This window comes from Labrus mixtus, chromosome 15 (assembly GCF_963584025.1).
Source record: "Labrus mixtus chromosome 15, fLabMix1.1, whole genome shotgun sequence".
Classification (NCBI taxonomy): domain Eukaryota; kingdom Metazoa; phylum Chordata; class Actinopteri; order Labriformes; family Labridae; genus Labrus; species Labrus mixtus.
The window spans coordinates 22,323,222-22,345,949 of NC_083626.1; the positions used below are offsets into that span (position 1 = coordinate 22,323,222).

General features: G+C 41.1%; 1 protein-coding gene across 5 annotated transcripts in view; it reads left to right on the top strand.

Moving 5' to 3' along the window:
* The window catches only part of camta1a (calmodulin binding transcription activator 1a), a 297,294-nt gene that overhangs the window by 52,511 nt on the left and 222,055 nt on the right, over nt 1-22,728 (top strand). The window lies entirely within an intron of this gene.

A 22,728-nucleotide genomic window follows, 5' to 3' on the forward strand; every position in this document is an offset into this window, starting at 1 on the left:
CGTCAGTTATGAATTTATGAACCTCAGCGTATGTTTTTTTCTTTAATTGTCTTCACTACTAACTCATAATATATTCAGCACCTCTTTCAGTGGAGTGGTGCAAATATACTACATCACAACCATCTGTTGTCTTAATGTTGACTTCAGCTGCAACTTCAACTTTATTGTGCCCAAAGGGAAACTTGTCTTATAATCCAGACAGACTCAAACACAAGATACATAAAACATGATTCACAACGTTCACTACACGGCATATGACATCACTATGCAGAGCGCGTGCTACAACGCTCTACTTTACAAAGTTTCCTATTTTCAGTATTTCAAAAGTAAAGATGGACTGGCCAGTCAAAGATACATTTAAGAATCCAGCAGCAGTAGTAAAAAAACAGCACAAATGTCCTGACAAAAAGTTCCTGGAATAAAGCTTAAACTATTTATATCTACCCTTTTTTAACTATTGATTTAAGTATCATGAACAACACAAATGAAAAATAAGACCTTGTTCCCACATGATAACACTACAGTTGTAAGATAAGCACAAAGTTTAGGCTGAAACCTCGCCCCGAGCATACATTCGAGGTACTTCCAATTAAGAGCTCACTTTGCAGTTCTGCACAAAGTTGAATATACAAACACAGACAAATTTCACTTGGGCTGCATTTTATTTATCCAGCAGATTTTACTGCAGAAACATTTGTTATACCCGGCTTAACAAAAGAATTGTGTTCTTTTTCTTGTAGTGAGTGCAGAGTTTCTTTTGAAGCAGTGCATTTGTTTTCAGAGAGTCTGAAAAATGTGTTATTGTAATATACAGCAAGGAGGGCAAAAGTCAAATTTAACAGTTGTTCAAACAGTTCTCAAATCAAGGGTGTATCAAGGTGTGTGAGAATGAATGTGTGTGTCAAGCTTGCATGCTGGATTCATCAGCCAGCTATATGAAAGGTACAACTGGAAAAGGTTGAGGACTTAGTTGTTATACAAAGAGCGACACAGCCCTGAAATTTGCATGGTGGGGAGAAGCTGATTCTTCCCGAGACTCGGTGAAGACGAGTGTTTGCTATGCCTGGTGATGTGCGAGACAGAGCGAGCAGAAGATTATTGTTAGCACACTGAGAAAAGATCATGAATTGCAATGATTCCCCAAAGCGCAGGCAGAAGATTTACCGAGACTCTGCCTTTACCCCCTCTATCTATGTGTGTCACTACAGAGTGCTGTCGGCAGATGATTTTAGGTCGAGGGGAGTTGATGGTGTCCCCCTGTGCACTGATTCAACATTTGATAATGAGGAAGAAATCCTATTTCAGTTGAAACCACAAGATGTGTTTGAGGAAGGAAATAGCAGACAGCCAAGCCTGGCACACCATGCAACAAGCTAAAGAAAAAAAACAAAAAAAAAACAGATGACGGTGAAACATTTCCTTTAGAGGCTGTTTAATATGTGTTAAGGCGTAGCTTGTGAGACCTCTCAGCTCCAGTAATTTCAGCACATCAAAGACATGCCTCCTCCCAGAGCTGGTGTAGTCTTAAGAAGAGCTCATCATATCCAATCACACATTCACCCAAGGATCCTGTGAAGAATACCCCCAACCCTGTAATTCTGTTCATTAAAAGCCGACTAATACGGGTTGGTCAACACTGCAAATCAGCTGCGTAAAGCGCGGCGACGATTGCAGCTGGTAGTCCTCGTCCCTCGCTGACCTGTTTTGTTAACTCTACTGCTGTATTTCAATGCCTGATTAGATGTCACTCAATTAAAAGCACATTTCTGCCTGGAGAGCGGCCTCCCTAGTTGCCATGGATGCTGAGAGAAAGGTAGCAGAGCCGCACGTAATGTGTGTCCCAGAGCACCATAATGAAATATCCACGCTGTTACTGCAGAAATACACAGACAGCCAAAACTTTCACACCCAATCAATGAGAGCTGTGTGGCTGACTTTTTTTTTTTTTTTTTTCAACATTGAGAAATTAAAAAGGATGTGCCAAGGAAGTCACAGAGGACTCACACGTTTTATAGTCAGCTATGAGAAGCACTAGGATTAATAGACCTCTCCTAATACGCCTCGCATTGGTGGTCCCTGAACACCCTGATCAGGTAAGGCCCAGCGAAGCAAAGATCATTTATAAGTGGTTCATTATTTTACCTTCAGATTCCTCTGTCTGGCATTGATTTAATAAACACTGATGTATCTCCTTGTAGAAGAGAAGTGCCATTTTTCATTTCCCAGATTTGCTATCTTTGTTATCGCAGTTATCTGTCGAGCTCTGGCATTTCAGCGGTAATACGCTCCCCCAATCTCAGCTGCGTTTGGGAAGCGGCACAGGAAAAGACTGCAATTCTTCTCTGGCAGATATTCCTTTAGATGTTTACTGAACGATTCTTTTTAAAGAAAATGTTGTCTTTTATCTCTCTGACTCGATGCTTGAGCATCCAGACAGCGCTTTGTAAATGAACAGTTTGTTTAATAAAGTTCCACTAAAGTGCTCTGATAAAGTGCTCTGATTATCTCTGAGAAGATTCAACAACGTGTGACATCAACAGTGAGGTACAATAATTAATGATCTATCAATGTGTTCCGATGATTAATGTATTTGTTTTTGCAGTTTGATGGACCCATAAACTGTGCGAAACAGACAATGAGCTTTGCCATCTCGTATTCCCTGTGGTGAACAGAAGCAGCAGCACTATAAAAAGCAGAGAGAAGTGATGAAAAGAGGAGGGGAAAAAAAGCCTCTTCATTATTAAGGTTAACTGTCAGTAAAGTCTCATGCTCCTGCCCTCTGCGTGTTTCTGTAACTGAGAAGCTCGTTGTGTTTTCCTGCTCAAAGTATTCTCCTGTGAAGTGTTAAAAGCAGTTTGTGGTCAGATTAGGCGTGTTTGGCCGGCACATCAAATCAAAATGAAAATGAAATGGAATGATCAATTTACCCTGCATTAATCCCTCCCTCTCCAGCGGCACTCTATCGATTTTCTTGTTCGGCTTCCTTGATAACAAGAATCATTTAAAGGTCACATTTTGATGTCTGTCAAAAAGAAAACATTCTTAATGCACTATGAGTGGCCTTTGAAGCTTACGAGTGTCAGAAAGCACCGACTGAATCCTGGCACCTCAGACAGATTATGAAGAAAACACGGCTAAATTGCCTAAGATGTTGTGTTTAGACGCTTAGATACCACTCTTACTGAACTAATAAAATCCTTTTAGATATATAATTCTTTCAAATAACCCTCCTCTCTTGCAATGGTATGAGTTTCCCTTTAAGGTAATAATTATGATGTATACCCAAATTATTTCCAACCAAGCATACATTTTTAATTCATCAGAGGACTGCAGACTTTGCAGAAACTCACTGGTGATACATTGGCTTAAAATAGCTTGATGCATGCTATCCTGATAGACTTACAAAAATATTGCTAATGAGAATGCCAGGCCTGCGATGAGCTATGCTTTAACTCACAAGACACCAATATTCAGCTTTACTTTTATCTCCCGGGCCGCAGATAGATAGATGGTGTTTTTACTCTATCTGTTCTGAATGTCAGTGTTAGGCTGCAGAACTAGAGGGTGCACACATGCCGCTATATGAATACAATAACTGTTCAGAGATCAGCAGTTTCCCCGGTTTTTCACAAACATCCAGCGCTGACCTTTTCTTGCTCCAGCTCCAGGATATAGAGCCGTGCATCATGGGCCACCGCCTCAGGCACTTAGGATTCTGGGAGGGAGATGTCTTCAGGGAAAGTCTGATCAAACAGAAAGCATGCACAGCTATCAAAGCATCTGCACTTCTGTTTGTACAGTTTTGTATAAAAGCCAACAATTATAGTCAATTCATTCAGACAATCTTTATTTAGAGTAAAAGTACATATCACACATCAGATCAGAGAAGAAACATTTTAAAACTCATTTAACTTGAAACTAATGCAAGGTAAACATGCTATATTAAGTCTATTCTCTCTTTCAAATGAGTCAAATGTACTTCCTAAGAGGTGCACAAACCTGTGTGGGTGTGTGATCAAGGCATTCTTCTGTTGATTACCAGAGGCAAATACTGTTGCAGCTCAAACTGTAAAAGAGGATTAGCCAGAATAAGAACATTAATACAATGCATATTAGCAGGTGACTCGCAGGTTATAGGAAGACATTTTCAGCAGGTGGAGTCGGTGCAGGCTTCAGTAATGGCCAATCACACCAGCTTCTCTCACCTCCATTAAAATCAGCAGACAGTTTAATGGGCAGGGAGGGGCCAGAAGGGCTCGTCTGAGGAGAAATAGTCCTTCTGTGGAGGTGCAGAGACTACACGGCAAATACAAATATATTTTCCAGGGCAAACAGTGTCCCTTTCTATATCAGTTCACATTGCAATGCTGGCTGATGCAGAAAAAGACAAGAAACACAAATTCTATTGAAGATGCACCGTTGTTTGCATATATTTCTTTTGGTTCTGAAATTGTGACAATTATTCTTTTTTACATAATCAGTTAATCAGTTGTCTTGATAAATGAAAGGAATAATTAAGAGTGTTTCTATTAATAGTGCAACAGTTTTATTAGAAGATACTCTGATTCCTACAAAACAAACAGGAAGGGGGAATAAAATCCTCACGTTGAGAAGCTGCCACCAGAAAGAAGAATTCCTTGGTTAGAATGTTCTTAAACTTTTAAAGCATTACTTAAATATTTTGTAAGAAATGTCTTTGAATCAGCTGATTTGTTATTTGGCATATTGGTTTAAACTTGGTCTGCCAAGTTTGGCATGTGTACGTTACTGTGCACAACATCCCACAGCCAGTTAATCTTTTATATCACGGTGAAAAGGCAAAGCACCACATACTGTACTCCAAATCTTTGTGTGCACCTCTGCCAATGAAATCACTAAAATTGCTGTCTGTTCTCATGTTTGTGATAAGACCCGGTGAAAAAGCAGACACGGTTTATTCAGAAAACAGCTCTGATGTTCTGAGGAGGAAAGAAAATGTCCTGTGCGGGGAAAAGAAGTGTTTGACTCTCTCACAGTTTAAGGAAAAAAAAGCAGCAGCATAATGGAGCTTTATGAACACTAGATAAATGCCCCTGGTTGAGTTGTGTGTGTTTTCGCTCTGCTACCTGTCTGAGCCTGTACTGGTTGTTGTAGTGGGGCCCCAAATGGATGCTGAGGAGAGCCGACTGAGTTTAGGAGAAGAGGAGCAGCGAGCTCTTCCACTCACTGTTGCCTGGGTCAATATAAAACCTCATTACTGGGGTGTCATAGAAAATTTGTGCACTTTCTGCTCCATCTAGCAGCAATTTTGCTGGATAAGCACTGCTCTCGTTTGGCCCGTTTTAAGCATTTTCACTAAAGAAAGGCTTGCAAACAGGAAGCCATCGCCTCCCCACGGGGGCCCCTGGCAGCCTAAATCCCCCCAGCCCTGCCTCTGCTCTGGTTGTGTTTGTGTGTGTGCATGCTTAGACACCCATTTTATAACTCTTCATCATGTCTATAGTTTGTGCAGGCTACATCTTTTAGCAAAAGGCTTATGAAGTATGAAGCGTGACAGACATTTCCATCTTCCCTTGGCTGTGAATTTTGAACACATGCATCTTATGTGTGGAAAGGTTTCCAACATGCTAGACTGACATAATTAATCCCCAAGTAAGCTAGTGTTATGCTTGCTTTTAAGAAGTACAAGCGCTTGACTCAACAGTTTGATTTCTTTCCCCCCTTTTCTCCATCCTCTGAAATATACATTTTTACTCCTCCCCGATATGTCAAAAACACCTTCGAGGAAAAATACAGTTTCTTTTTATCCATCGGATAGCCGATCGCGATATAGGCAGTCTATTCACATGATGCTAAAATGTGTTCTACCCCTTCATTCGTGCAAAATAGAAATTTATGAAAGCAAACAGAATGACGCGTTTATAAATATGGATGAGTGCCTTCTGGACAGACCTCTCAGCCAGTGCCACATTGGCCCCATCACCTCATGTCTGAACCTTGTAATTTCACAGAGTTGGGGAAGAGAAACGGAATCAAAGGGAAATCACAAGGGATAGAAGAGCCGTTTGGCCATCCTGTAAAGTGTTTTATTATTTTGTGCAGCAGCAGAAGTGGATACAGGCGCCGAACACAATGTACACAACAAAGATCCTGAATAAAACATGATCAGATAAAAGCCAAACATGCAGAAAATACCAGAAAGGTCAGAAAGAACCCCGGCCATAATTATGGATGGAGAATTTGCCAGGAATGCACTAATTAAACCACAGAAAAATCTCCAGTCTCGACCTCCCCCTTGTCCCTGTAGCTCTACTATAAGCCTGCATATTAATCACTGGGGAAGGAAGCATAGACTTGGCCGGCCAGTGTATAGCTGTACAAACAGAGTGTAATTTTAAAACACACAAAGGGACTATCAAACATAGACACATTAAAAATAAGCACGAAACAACTAAGATGAAGTGCCAGGAGGATGATACAAGTTGGATCAAGGAGCAAAAAGTTGGGACTGAGCTGAAGGTTGAGCAGCTTCCTGCTGGAAGAAGGATCTGTACCAATCAGCATCTTGAACTGAAGTTTAACAGGATTCTTTTTTTTTTTCGCAAACTGCCTTCTTGGCTTTCAGTAAGGGAAACAAAGGCGTCAGGGGTGGGCTGTGTCAATGTGAGTATCATAGGCAGCACCATGCAGGTTTAAGTAAAGTCCGGATCATGCTGCTTTCCACCTGCAGAGTGCCGTGTTAGTGTGTGTGCATCTGTGTGTTTGTGTGTGCGTGTTTGTGCAGGACTGGCTTTATCATGCTGTTCTCCTCCAGCAGTGTGTCTGCAGGTGTCTGTCTTGTTAGCACCGGATGACTGGTGATGATATGAGTGATCCCCTCTTGACTTTGGGATTACAAAAGTGTATAAGATACTGCCTGATGGGGGAGAAAACACAAACAGCAACACAAAAATGTCATAAAAATTGACCTTTTAATTACATGATAAACACATTCATAAAACCGCCCTTATAACTGTTATCTCTTTTTTTTGTAGCAGAGGTATTTCTGTGCAGGAACATATAATGTTTGCTTTTGTCACTGGCTTGACTTCACCTTACAGTCTGGTATCAGGGAGAATGTTTTACAGTTCCCAAGGATCCAGATGGCTAACTGTACACGACCTCCAGCACTGAATGATAAATGGCAAAAAAGCACATTTCATCCATCGCCCAGCTTACCTCTCGGCTGCACACTGCTATTCCTGCTGAAAGTGTGGCGAAAAGCACAGTTGGAAGTACGAAAGCGGGGCTGCAGTGGAAAGGGTTTAATATAAAATCATCCTGTTCGAAAGCTATTCTGCTCAGAAGCTACCTGTGCCTCTGCTCTTCACAGGTGGAGTCTCAAAAACGACTGGCTGATCAGGGCTGTCGAGGAAGATTGCGAGCACACAGGAAGCTTTTACTGCATTTTTGTCTTTCTGGTATGAAGGAAAAGTCATCAGAAGCAAGCTTGATTTTAAGTCACTGAGAGAGGAACAAGTTTATTCCCCTTACACATCTGTGCCATAAGCATTGTTCATGGAATTTACAGTGTTAATTGTGTGTTATACCACACCCTATGGGGCGCCCCATAAAAGCAAGCCATCCAGTGAATTAGCTTGTACATATTACAACCCAGCCTGACTGCAGTATCCGAGTCTGGGGCTGTGTTTTTGTTGTTGTGTTCTGTTGTGTTGGGCTCTCACACAGCCTGTACTGGGAGTGGAGCCCTGGAGCTCACTGAGCCACATAACCGCCCCTGTCAAAGGAGGCCTGCTGGCTGGCTGGAGCCACCATAGAGAGTCTGTGGCCTTCTCAGTTAATCATAACGCCGACTCACTCTCGCCTGATTGTATTGGCGGCTCCAGGGATCTGCCATAATTGGATCCTTGTAAGTGGGATGGAGGAGCTAAACAACCAGATTGCTGTTTGTTTATACCTTTTCATATATTAGTAACGTGCCGAGACTTCTCAAGCAGTCTGGGACTTGTCTCACTGCTTGCCGCTCTAATTAGTAATTCATTCTTAACATATGCCTCAATTGTGGCCCTATCCAGCTATTTGTGATTAACTCCGCTTTAATTAGAGGCGCTCATGCAGACTTTGGCTCTGCATAGACATGTAGTGGGCACTTAAAAAACCAGCAGTACCCTGTGTGGGTTCAAGTGACAGAGAGGTGCCCTTGATGGCAACTTTATAAGTTTGGACTCGGAATTTAATATATTTTGGAAAACCCAGGAAAATAAATTAGATAAAGACAGTGCAGATAGGTACTTTGAGGACAGAAATTGACAGATAGACCAAATAAACTGAAAAAGATAAAGGTGAAATATGTATATTTCTTCAAGTTACTGACATCAGCAAGCTGTAGAAAGCGGTGCAGCTGTTATGAAATGCTGGACTCTTGATGTTTTTGTGAATTATAACCCAGGCAAAACATGCTTGGCAGCTGCTGAAGTGCGATACAACTGAGCTTATGCTTAATTTCAGTGCATGAAGATTCAAACATGGTGTGAAATTGTCACTTCCAGTCCGCTTGATGTGTCTTGAATAAAATGATTTATTAACTAAAACATTACATCCACCAGTTTCAACAGATTTCAAATGACACCTGATGTGAATCTGTGATACATTGAATTATTTCCCTGTGAGTCCTTGACAGACATATAAGACACACACTGAGCCTAATCTAACAATTTCTCACCTCTCTAATACTTGTCGCCACCCAGTGCTTTGACAACCTAACTTAATCAACCAGGATTACGCGTTTCATTTATCCGTTCCTTTGCAGTAATTACCTGACATATTTGCCAGACAGCCAACCATGTCACCTTGGGGAGCATGTGTGTGAAGTATATTCTCATGATAAGGACATTTAAAGTGTCTCAAATTGCAAACTATCCAGCTGCCCGCTTGAAATATAAGCTGAAACTTTGCAAAATGAATCAAAAAGGTTTCCACATTAGAGCCAGTAATTAAAAGGCGACAGCTTTGCAGATTAACTGAGGAATGAGGTTTGTGGGGAAACTCACGCAGGGAAAGGGGCATTTAGTCACATGGCCCTCGAGTTCCCCCACAGATAAAGCTCATTTTCTCTAGCAGTGGGGTAGAAAGAGTGGAGAACACAGCCCATTTGGTTTTGGCCTCACATGGGGCCCACAGGGGTAGCCGGCATTTTATTTAAGGTCACTGGGAATAAATGGGATTCAGGCTGTGTCTGGCAGGTTGCAGTGGACAGAGCCCGGGCTGGGGCCTTCCACCCCTGCTGCCCCCGGGCTCCCTCTCCATCTCTTCTCGCAGGAGAGCGCCGCTCTTTCTCCTGCCTTCCATTTCACTGTCTAGAGCCCCGGCTAAATACCTCACAACTCTCCTACTTCCAATACCGGCACTGTGTCAGAGGGTAATAGCATGTTAAAATCCCCCTCAGGTTGTTCAAAAGGGCGAGTGCAGAAAAACGGATCCCAATAGAAAAGCTCTTAATTCCGTTTAGCTCAATAATGAGAAACAAAGGGAGGGAGAAACAGAGCGGAAGGCTTGCATTGTCAGGTCTGCGCACATGAAACACAGGCACCCCATGCTAGACCACATCAGATGATCCTCTGTGGGGTGACACTTTTGCTTGAGCCACTCTGTCATAAAGCCCACAATAGCCTTTCAGGGGGAATGAGTGGCCATCACAGTTTAAGGGCTTTTCTCTCAGGTGGAGGCAACAAAAAGCAACAGAGATGGATCTGGCTGCCAGTCAAGCTTTTGTATCACTGACTGTCCTTTTGAAGGGGAAAAAATGAGAGGGTGGACTGCTGTCCCATCACAGCATGATTCAGAGTGAGAGGGATTGGAGCTCACGCTGGAGCCAAGCTGCTCTGCAGAGCTGTGAATATCTGAGTGGGCCATGTGTTGTGCTGAGGATAGTGTAGAGAGAGGAGGGAGCGAGGAAGCCCCCGCTAGCTTTACCATCAGACTGAGACATACTGTAGAAGTGCTAAACAGCCACTAACTACATCTCTCATGTCTGTCAAGTGCTCTGCCTAATCACTTCTCACCATCTCCAACTTGTTATCTCTTAATGTCTTATAAATGTCTTGTATGTGTGAAAAGAACCTTAGAGTGCATTACAGTAGCATACGCGCTACTGAGGTAATTGATACACTGTGCTGTCTCAGTGTTGCAGATCCCACGCAAGCTGTTTCAAGATGTTCAGACTAAGAAACCCACAGATAAAAAATCGAATAAAAGTCTCTCATAGTTTTTTATGTGTTTCTATTCAATATTATATTTTAGTGCCCACTTGAACAGTGAATACAAACTGCTGCTAATGCACACACACAATACCCAAGACACAGACAGTTGCTACTGACATGGCCTTATTCCTTTCATTATTATGTTGATAAAAACCTCTGCACTGGAGCGGCGCAGCAGTTTGACTTCGACTGCCAACATTTCAAAGAAACACCTGCATAAAAAGGCTTTATGAGTATACTTTTTGAACTCCATCAAGATCTGTTTTCTTTTTTCAGAGAGTGAAGTTTCAAAGCTAAATGCTTGGGGGCATTTCATAAGTCATGTTGCATTTTCAAAGAGGATTTTCCATCATGCAATATCTAGGATTACCAAGTCAAAGAAAGCTTGCTTATTAGGATCATTGTCCGTCTTTATCGTCTTATAATTGGGGAACTAAGTAAAGAAAAGCTACGAGTCTAACACTGTTGAACTGATGTGAATGCCCCTAAACTGCACTTCACATCATAGTCATTGTTTTATTTTAAATTCAATGTATTTTAGTACAGATAGAAATCAATAAAAAAAGCCATAAACATTAGCTTGAAAAGCTGCTGTACTGCTGATTCTAATATAAAACGTGAGAGTCTTCTCATACCATTCCAGTCAAGCCAATGGACAGCCACTGCTTTGAATCCAATTGTTGCTGGTCAAAATTCAAGTTGAGCTTTTTTTTTTTAATGCCTAGAAGGTCCCAACTCCATCATTAATACCTTTTCTATATAGGACAGTATGGCAGAAGTATCATCATTCACTGTAGGTTGTGGTAATGTGCATAAGGAGTGCAAGGAAATTTGGGTTAGGGTTATTATCATTTTAATGCAAAATTAAATTTAGAAATGTTAAAAAAATTGCAGGAAATGTCCATCACATTTCCCAAGAGTCCAAGGTGACATTTCTAAAATGTCTTGTTTTGTTCGATAACAAGTCTTTTGTTTTTAATTACATAAGGATGAAAACCAAAAATTAAGATTATGGTATCAACATTTTTTTTTAAATTATGTGTGAAAAATGAAAGAAAGATGAATTCATTGTAGAAATAAAAGCTAATTACCAGGTTTTTTGTATTCTAAAGTACATACACTGTGCTGAAGTATCTTATTCCTACCATGCCCATGCCACTATGCACATAAAAAAAAAAAATCCACCGCTGTTTTTTCCCCCAAACATATGCATGGAAATTAGGTAGGAATGTGATTATGCAGATTGAGAGAGGAGCCATGGGTACCGAATGTCAGATGTCAGGTATGCATTTTCTGCCCCTTGTGGGATGGAGATGATTATCATGGTAATTATTCAGCATTTGAAACAATCCGTTTCCTGTGCGCAACACTGGGAAGCACATCTGTCCAGGGACCTGATGTTGGTGTTTGGCTGCCACCACAAACACGAGTGTGTTAGTCAGGGATATAGGAGGAGACAGGGAGGCGAGGCTGGGGTAAAGTGATGAAGATAGTGCTATGTCTGCATTTCAAGTGTGATAAACTTGGTCGAGGGAGAAAGAGTTGCTGTACCTTGTGCCCAATTCACTCTCCTTTCTCCTAGCATTAAAGAGATTGGGCTGAAAGTGGAGCAGATATCAGTCATCTTTATCTCCCAGCTGGGGGAGGGCTGTCTCGGGCCAGGGCTCGCCTCTCTTTTATGGTTTCTACCCCTCTTTTTGTTTTCACACCAAGTTCTAGTGTGCATCCTTTTATGCACTCTGTATATTCTGAGGCCAGCTTTGTGGTTTAATATGCATGATGAATTTTATTCCTGTGATCATACCCATTACCCGTCGGACTGAACACCTCCATTCCAAGACTCTGCTCCACTGACAGGGAAATGCCAGGCTATTGATAGCTAGCAGTAGAGCAAGAAGGCCTTCCCCCATCCTGGTTGTCATTAACCCTGTGACTGGAGAATAACCCCAACACCTACACAAACGCACACATACACTCTCATCCCAACCCTTTGTCATCCCTCTGAAGTCCCTTTCAGTCAGGAGTTACTCTGCTGAGCACAACGACATGGCTCAGTTCCCTTACGGATGCCTACTCACACAACACACTTCACAAAACCCTCTCGTACTCCACATGGACACCCATTAACTGCCAAGGACTTTGGTTAACTCTGTTGATAATAGATTTTTATTCTTTTTGTAAAGTGATTTATCAGACTGCCCTTTAGCTCATGACGTTTTTTGCTTAAGAGTTACTAAGCACACATCTGGAATTTTTCCTGCTGGAAAAACTAATACAAGGAATGTCTCATATACTGCCTGAACATATATTACTGATTCCATACTGTATTTGATAAGCCCTCCTAAAAATCAAACACTTCCCCAGAAACAAACTCTTCACTTCTGCTCCAACAGCAGCCTTAATACCAAGTGGTGCTGTGCTTTAACCGTAGATCAAATTAGCTGCAACCAGCAACTTCTTGTTCTAGAGTGATGAAGAACAACTTTTTTGCAGCTGATGTATCCCGGAATGATTGCAGACAACAGTTTAGTGCAGCGGTGAATGAAGTATTATTCTTGGTCCAAAGCAGAACATGCAAAGAAACTAAGTACTATATGCTGCTAAAGGTAGCACAGCATGTAACAATTCTCAGCTTGTTAAGATCATGATGGCTTCAGGGTTCACTTTTCACAAGATTTTTTAACTGAGCCAAATTATCCACAAAGGTCTCATTCACTAGGAAAAGAATGAAGCTGGTATTTAAAACTGGAAGTTAAAGAACTAAAGAAGTTTCACATTAGATTTAATATTTTTCCAGTGCTCTTTGGTGTTCATGAGAAGTGATATGTAAAAAAAAAAAGAAGTTCTCCATGAGAAATAAATGATTAATTTCTAGATTATTTTTGTACATGCTCTTTCCAGTTAGATGTGGAATTTGATTGGAATTGATGGAACGTCAATGCGTCAACACATGCGATCAAAAGAGACCTAAACTCGTTGATTATTTTTAACGCAAATGAGCCTCCCCTGGTTCATATGCATATTTAAACTGAATTATCCTGTAAAAACATGAAATGATGATACATTGTGATAGGAACTCACAGCAGAGAAAGAGAGTACCACATGACAGATATTTATGGACTAAAGTGATGCTGTGATTATCGATGAAATAGAAGAACTTATCTGCAGACTTGAGCCTCGTTATACTTGGAAAAATAACAGACAAAGTTTCAGCATCATTAATACACAGATCCCCGTTATGAAACATCTGTGTCCTCATCCTGCTGCGTTGTCATAAAGTCGTGGGTCACTACTCCTGATCGAGGCTATACACAGCATGTGGAGATGTCGTTTATGCATTATAATGCGGTGATCGGATTTTAAAACTGTCACTTCCAAAAAAATGAACATCTATGCCTGCCAGAAAAAGAGGCACCTTCAAGTTTTACTAGGTAAGCCATTCATTGTCTTTAATTCTTTGGCATTAATAAAAGGCTAAACATATGCGCATGTGCTCAAGTTGGACAACATCTGACTAAAATTTTTCATAATGCAAATGTAGTTGTCAGAGTGATTCTGAGTTTGCATCCATATGTTTTTTAGTAGTTGCCTCCATTTGCGTAGTGGTGTGCGCAATGGGCCAGATGGGCTCAGGTCAGCAGGGGTGGATCCAGGGCGTGTCCACGTTGGCCTGGACACCACTGATCTGCCACCCCAAGCAACTGTTTGAGCTGTATTGCAACAGGCTGCTAGTAGCTTTCTTTGCATTTCAATGTGGCACATTTGGACTCTTATTTATTTTACAAAGTAAATAAGATCTTAAAATTGTGATTTATCATGATTTATCACATCCTGCACTGTGATAAATAACAATTCACTTAATTAATTGATTGTCAGCATTAATCGGAACATATCAATCAATCAATTACTTTCTTTATGTAACCCAAAATCACAACATATTTGTTTAATTATTTCTGCTGATACTATTTAAATACAATGAGGTTTACAGTGCGTATATGTTCATCTAGCCTACATATCAATTCCTGTAGCTTTTCAGTCTTTCTGGTTGAGCCACTTGACTTGTTCAGATGCTTAAGGGGGAGGTTTGGCCTGGAAACTCAGTGTTCCACTTGTGTGGCACTGAGACCTTGACCTAAAGGTCTCCAATAGAAGGCAGACACACACAGAGGAAGAGGAAATGAAGAGGACAACCAGTACAGACAGCCTAAAAGGGGGTTGAATGAGTGCACAGAGACAGGCCGAACACCTATTGACTCCAGAAGCATTTTGTGCAGAGTACAGGCTGGAAGATGGAGAAACTTCCACCATGAATTGTTAACTTGGGTCGACCCAGGACAAGTGGAGCATGTAAACAGTCAAACTGGCCTCCTAACAAGCTCGACTCTTCATTTGCATTCTTCCCAATTCCCTCTGGCTTCTATTATACATGAACCCCCCTTATGAAAAAGTCATAAATGTATGCCAGGAAAAAAAGGCACACAGATTAATTACAGTCAACTGTCTGCTGTATTCTGAAGTACCACAAGGGGCGTTGTTTCTAAGTTGTAGTCTTGTGACCTTTAGCTGTGGAATATTGTCCGTAGAACAGATTCAGCAGTTTGTCAGAACATATTGTTGCAGAGCAGAAAAATAAGATGAGAGATTAAAGAGTATACAGAAACATAACACTTGCTAATTTTAAAATGACAATTTTGAATGCATACAACCTTAACACATTAAAGGTCACATATTATCCTCCTTTTAATCGGTTTAAAGTCTCAGAGCTCCTCAAAACATGTCTGTGAAGTTTTTTGCTAAAAATCCACTCTGATCATGTCTTTTAGCATGCCTATAAACCACTCTATTTCAGCACTGCTCAGATCAGACTGTTTGTGTGTCTGTAGCTTTAAATGCAAATGAGCTGTGTTCGACCACGCCCCCTCTCTGTAAGGGTTTGGGTGGCCTGGGGTTTCTCGCTCCATGCTTTAATGTTTACGCTGAGAAGGCAGACTCAGAGGGCAGAACAAACACCTAGCTGTGGGAGTGTCACTCATCTGGGGGAGGGGTTTCTGCCCTTTGTGATGTCTCCAAGCAGCCGGTTTAATCACACATTTTCTGAAAAGTGGAGCAGGCAAAAGACGGAGAGGACAGACTTTTCTCATAACTGGGGCGGTCTGTAGACAGGCTGGAGAAACGCATGAAAAACATGGTGTAGTGTATTTTGAATAATATGTGACCTTTAAAGTCTGCTTACAGGCATTAAGGAAGTACTCCTTCATTATAAGTGAAACAAGTTGAGCAAAGCCTTCTGTTGCTCTCGAGACAGCTGTGAGAGAACTTTCAATTTTGATGGAGTTTGTAAGAAACTGGAGACCACAAATTTGAATAAATAAAAATGTTGAGTTAAAAAGTTTACTAGACCTCTGTAGCTGTTAACTCAACTCCACACAAGGCTAGTGGCTTAAGGCTACATTAGCCCGTTAACAGCACAACACAACCAAATCTCTCACTGACCTGCCTGCGAACTGGAGAAAAACAGATGATATCTCTTGTTTTGCTGCATGTCTTGTTACTGTAAAAAAATAGCAAACTGCCCATTTTGACTCTGGCAGTCTTATAGACGTGCAATGATAAATCAGGGGCTTTTTTTAAACAGAACAACATTTATATTGGAATTCAGTTGTTCAGATAAATCCTGATAGTTTAAGGTTTGTCCCACCGATACCGACTTTTCAACGTCACCATTCAGCCTTGCAGAAAACAAGGGGACGTCTGGTCGTCTAACTGCTGATAAGGTTCCAGTATTGTAAAATGTCTCAGCATAGACCGACGTGCAGTGTCTTGCCATTTATTAAACCTCAAAAGCAGGCCGTTACATCTTTTAACTCCTTAACTATAGCAATACATCCCACCTAACACTTTGAATTGAATTTTATTCTGTCTAAAACTGGTAAAGTAATGCACATCAGTTTAGTTCCTCTTTGTTCAGATCTGTTTGAAGCTCTTCTACTTGATAAATAAGAAATACAAGTTATAGTTAAATGGATAGTAATAAGAGAGAAATGAGAATCCTGCAGTGTAAGTACCACATATAGGATTCATAGGGTACAGTCTGTTCCTCCCTTTGTGGGCTGTTTTTTAGGTCCTGGGTTTGGATTTGCTTTCTTAGGGGTCATCTCTTCAGAATAAGTAGATAGATGATGAAAGAGACAAAAACGAAGAGATGGGATGCCTTGTAGTGCCTATAGTGATTTCTATGTTGCTGACTGTGCATCAAGAGAATAAAAGACAGTTTCTAATATATTAACTTTGAGGGGCTTTGCATCGAGTTATTTTTGTGACAGCCACATTTCGTTTCTGCTGCTTCCCCGTGCTTTATCTAATTTCTTTTGTTGTGGCGTAAACATGGAATTTTTGTGAAAATTCAATTACCGAGGCCTTTGGAGATTCTGCAAACAAAGACATATCTGTTGTGTATATCTCGCTCTCCCTCACCCGCAAAAAGTGGATAGCTGGTGGAGTTTCTAATTTATTCAAGCAAAACACGTTGCTACTTCTGCTAATCATGCAGAGTGGGCTGAAAGGCCCGGATCAGCGCAGACTGGCACAGCCTGAAACACACAGGCTTTATTTATTGAGGTTTGTGTTTTTGTATTCTGAGGTTGTGTAATGCATTCAAATGAGGGTGCAACAAGCCAAAGTCACAGCAAGTTGCTGAGGGAGTACGTCAAGCGTCATGGCGATGTTTTTATTCCTGCCTCCTTGCCTCCACACTGCTCGCTCTGCCATCAATAGATCACATTCAGCCGCGGCTTTTTTCTTTCACTCGTAGTTGCATTGTGGCAACAACTGCCTCTTGACGGAGCAGAAAGGATGGCTTGTCAAGGTCAGAGCTGTGCACTAATTAGCGTTCACCACTGAACTGCTGGGTTGACTCCTGTGCCCTTCACCCCTGAGGCATCATGGCATTACGTGTGTATGTATGTGTGTGTGTGTATTGTGTTTTCCATCATGTTTGCCCCTGTCTTTCTCTTTGACTGCAAAGGCCAGCCATCTGAGACTGCCTATACAATACATAACCTCCTCTATCACGCCCCAGACTTGACTCAGATGGGGCAGTCATATGTGACAAGCAGACAGAGAGAAAAGAGAGGAAGATAGGGGGTGGAGGTGGCGGCGAGCATTAGCATCCCACTGGGCTTTGCGCGCTTGTTATAGCATAAGATCACACAGACAAGAGAGGGCGAAAGAGAGAGAAGGTGAAGGAGGGAATGAGAGAATTTTTCGATGATAGCCATAGGAGGCAGCGAGAATTCATGTGATACCAACACAAACAAGAGGGTTCACTGAATAATGATGGCAACAGAGAACGCAATGGCAAAAGTTCATCCGTATCTTAAGGGGTAATTTTAGGCCTTTCGCTTGGGAACAGCAATTTCCTCGGGCTCTGTGTCTGAGCGATATTACTGTGGAATCATTAGACTAATTCATCATCCTTGACTTCTTCGTGTTTTCTGCTGCACTAGTGGGAAAATGGTTGTTCTAATTGCAAGCCATAGAATTCAGATGTAAGCTCTGAGTGCTGCTCATTGCTTCTTCACAACTCTGCCCAGAACACTTGCAGCATTAGTCGTGATCAGTTCTTACTGGATAATACGAGGCCTTTGACATCTGCTGGAGTGTCAAATTATCTGTGTGTTTGTATTGCACAGTATGCTGATTAATTTCCCTCTGTATCACTGTTTCATTATGTGGTGTTGAGTACTTCCTGCATATTGCCTGTCTAGCACATTACAATAAGTGCTGTGAACTTCATAGTAACTAGAGCCAGACCAACATATCTGTTGACTGATATTAACAGGGCGATTTGGGCTTATAAAAGTTATGAGTGTAGGCATATATGTTTTTCCAATAGGCACTGATATGAACACATTTTCCTGTCATCATGTAGTCCGTAGTAAACAGTACTATAAACACAGCCTGCAGTACATGTTACCAATTATCACAGATGAGCAGACAGTGGTCAGTAGGTTGGAAATGTACAATAATGTTAAATATTCATGAATTAATTAATTTGTTCTTAGAAATCAGTCCGTTAGTAATTCGGCATTTTCCTTGTGGACCTAAGCACTTTGAGGTCTGTATGATTTATCTTCTTTTTTTTCTGTAATTGCTTATCACTGGCACACATAGCAGGGGCAGCGGCCCATTGGTTGTTTTCTTTATGATGAAAGTTAGCTGGCCCAATCACGCTCCCCATAGGACTGTCTCCACAGCTCCCTCTCCCCGCTCTGTTTGCGCCTGCTATGAAAGTGTCAAAACAACCCCTTGGCTATACAATGAGGCAAAAATACTTTTAATCAAGATGCCAAACATTTTTTAAAGACTCTGCAGTTGCTGCAGCACGGTCTGCTATGACAGTACCCACTGTCACAAAGCCACAGGTGAAGATGTGTATTGCACTGCCAGGCAGAGAGCAGGTGGAGCAGGTGTATGTCAGGAAAGCAGGGAAAGCTATGTTGAGAGCACAAAAAAGAGCGAGGCCGCATCAATAACTAAGGTTAGAGCTAATGATAGTCTGGCCTTGCAGTTAGAGAATTAGCTCTGTATGGTATCATAATATCCATGACATTATTAGCCTGAAGGTTTCTGAAAAAGATGTATGAAAAAGCAGTTTGAGGTTAAATCTGTTGCTCTTTTGTGCTACAATGTAGGATAGCCAGGGATGGTTATAAAAGTACTCTCACCACACTGTGAAGGTTCTCCATTACAAGTAAAGTTCTGCATTCAAACCTTAGTTATGTACAACTATCCTCTGACTTTATTTTCAACAAATATGAAGTCCAGCGCTGTATTGATCCCATTCTGCATAAACATCATGGCTGTAAAATCTTTTTTTTTTTTTTATTGCTGTTTCATATTTTTGTTGAATTTTTGAAACCCCTCCCTCAAAGACTTATATTGTTATTAAATGTGTCTGATATGTATTCCATGTCTGTAACGCTTTGCTAGGAGGAGTGAAGGAGATATGTTAACAAGTCTGTTCTCTAAGCAGCATCCATATGGATGCCTCTGCCCTGCTCCAGTCACAGTAGTGGTAGCTCACAGACCGATGAAACACATGCATGCCGCTCGCCTCCATTAATTTTTGTTTATTATGTATTTATGCTCTAAGCCCGAGATTTGCTGTGATCAAATGCATCTGTTTCGGCATGGATCAGTGGATAACTTTGGCACAGCCCCACCTTCCATCACATCCCGCTCTCCATCTATACCACCCCTCTATTTCTACTTTCCCTTTTGTCTTCCTTTTATTCTTTTCCTTTTTTTCCCCCTTTTAGCCTCTAGTGCTTTGGAGCCTGCACACTGTATGAATCACCAGTTTTTCTCTGAAACTAAGATCAGTTCACTTAATGGTCAAAGGGCGTTTTCAGCTTTATTAGCCAAATCCAGGGACTTAAATAAGCAGGTCTTTTGAGGGACACAGCAAAGTCTTCTCTCAAACTGTTTTAAATTACTTGTGTGAGCCTTTACTTGTATCCAGAAAAATCCCTCTCCCTTTGAACTCAATTTAGCTCAATGAGTGTAGCATGTGTGTTATACAAACATAATTAAAACGTCCTTCAAAACATAATCATTACAATCTCAATAGTTTGTAGGGAAATTTAACACATAAACAAAAACACACATCACATTTAGCATGTTTGACTTTGAAACAGATTAGATTTAGATGACAAATTGTTTCCTTAAATGGACCGTCATGCGCTGTGGTTTCTGTAATTTGTTTCTAATTTTCAAGCATGTATTAAAGCGTTTCCTCGTCTGGTGCCCCAATTTTACATCTGCGTCTTTTCTAAGCATGTTTCCTGGCACAAGACAAAAACAGTCTCTGAATTCATGGCGCTTTACTGTACATGAAAATACAGTCACATCTGTTCACGACAACATCAGAACCAAACAAATATGTCCTGAGCGGTTGCTGTCAGCTGAATGCATTGGAGATCCAGTCTAGCATGAAAATCCCATCAGCTTCTTGGCCCGGTGTAAGAGAGACGTTTTTTTACTCATTATGTCCTAATGCCATCTCTTCAGTACTCTCAGTGCATTCTGGATACAGAAAGGTATGCCCTCTCAGCACTTCCTCCATGACATACAGGCTCAGAGTGGACAACTGCAAGTGCTTTTAGTAATGCTCCGTAATGAGGAAGTTGTAGACATGCAATCCAGGCTGAATAACCAATGAGTGCTAAAATGACAAGTGGTGCTATAGTGGAAACATGAAGCTGCACCGTGTTAAAGACATCATTATTATGTGGAGCCAGTCACAGACCAGGCCATAGAACGTGATTGGTCTATACTTGTACAATACAGAAAGAAAATGTTGTGCATAAAAGCCAGTAAAGGAGAACATAAACACTATAACATGCTTAAGTTAGACTTCTAAAGGCAGAATAAAGTATTTGATATACTAAATAGACAATAGGGAATACAAAACTAGCATTTTACATCTTTTTATTATCAATCTTTTTATTTTTATGGACAAAACATACTCATTCTGTTTATTTTGTGTTGTTATTTGGAATCAATCCTATTAAATATGCATCATCTTAGTTTGGAGGATGTCTAACAAGGAAAAAATAAAGTTAGGGCCTTGACTTAACCAGTGTCTTTTAGTCGAGTCAGCGTTTGCAGGCTGTTTGAGCTCCACATTGCATTTTTAATCTCTTTGTTAGGTGAGGATAAAGTGTGGATCACTCCTAGCCCTGCTCATTATTTTACACAGTTGCTTTAATGTATTTTTTTTTATTCTTTATCTGGGGTTCAGATAAAGTGCTCTAAAGCAAACACTACAGCAATCTCATGACATTTTTTAGCATGAATTAACAATTTGTTTATCACAAAGAGGTTGAATAGTGAAACCTTTATGTCCACATTGGAACATTTTAAGGAGCTTTTATGTGAAGCTTTTAACGGCAGTTTAGCTATGTGAAAATAAACTTTTAATCAAAAAGACTTATGACCACTGTACAGCGACTTTTCCACACTGCTCAGCCCTCCATAATCATCTCTCTGGAGGCTCCAGCACACAGCGAGCACTTGTTTTATTCTGCTCTCGTATGACATCATTAATTGACTTAGGATACTGAGTAGAATGGCTGAAAAATTGAACCCTGGGAGAAGACATTTGTTTTGAATGGATGATGACTGCTGGGCCTGCTGCTGTTTAAACAGCCTCGTAGGGCTCTGGGCAGGTGGAGGGGAGAAAGCTCTTATCCATCTTCATCGTGATATCAAGGTCACGGATGAGTAGCTGAGCTAATCTCCTTCTTCTCATATCTCTTACGGAGCGAAAGAGCTGCAGGCCTGCCGTGTATTAAGCCCTCTCAGGCCCAAAGACAGAACACGTTGTCTGTTCCACACAGGGAAATATGATAAACTACACTGAAACCAAACTCAAGAATGCGTAGGCCCCTGTATTCGTAGGTGATGTACTGTACTCATCCCCACCCAGACACCAGCTGCTAAATCAAATTGGAGATAATCTATGCATATTCAAATTCTGTGCCAAACTATATAATCTTCGGCATCTGCTTCATTATGCACGCAAGACACCATTTTGCTCCCATATTTCCATCTAAATACCATACCCCTGTAAATGTACATGACTGTGAAATATTGTACCAGATACATCAGGGGGGGTGATCAAAGCAAAAAAGCTTGCATGTGTGAGCTTTATAATGATAGACTCATGTTGACAGATGAGATGGGGTAACGGCTCTGAAGTGCTGTATCTGATAGAGAGTTTGCTCCTCCTCTCCCACAAATAGATTTGCCCCGCATGAGGTTTTATCCCCATTGTTCATTAGACTTCTGAAGGAATAATTAACAAGGCTTTAAAACACAGCTTTTATGGATCACCTGCTGTCCCCCCAATATCATTTTTGTGATTGCGCAGCAGAATACAGCAAGCAGCATTGATGCTAACGTCTGGCACCCAAATGCCTTGCAGGATCAGTAACTCTCCAATTAAAGCAATATCTCTCAGTCTTGTGTTGGCACCAGAGCGCTGAGCTCGCCACAGGACCCGTCCGTATACAAACACCAAACTTCTTTGTAATAGGACCGTGGCCCCAAGATAAGAATAAACTGCCCTAAATGCACTAATTCAGTGTGCAGATACTTTGTGTTTTATGAGGCTGAACTGTTTTGTATAGGGGTAAGCCAAGAGCATGGTGGAATAATGGGCAGCAAGGACATTGCTCATTTAAAAGTAAGAAAAGGGAAAGTAGAATATTCTCTCATTTTAAAGTTCAAGATTAGGCAGAGAACATTAGGTCTTATCACAGTCTGCCTGTCTCCTCTCTTTTACCAGAAACACAGCGCCTTCTCTAAACGCACAAATGTATTTGTCATGTCTGGGGCCACCAAATCACGAGGTAAATATAATCATCCAACAAGCAAACAAACAGTCATTTGTGTGGTAGATAAAGGTGAAGCGTGCGGCGAGGTT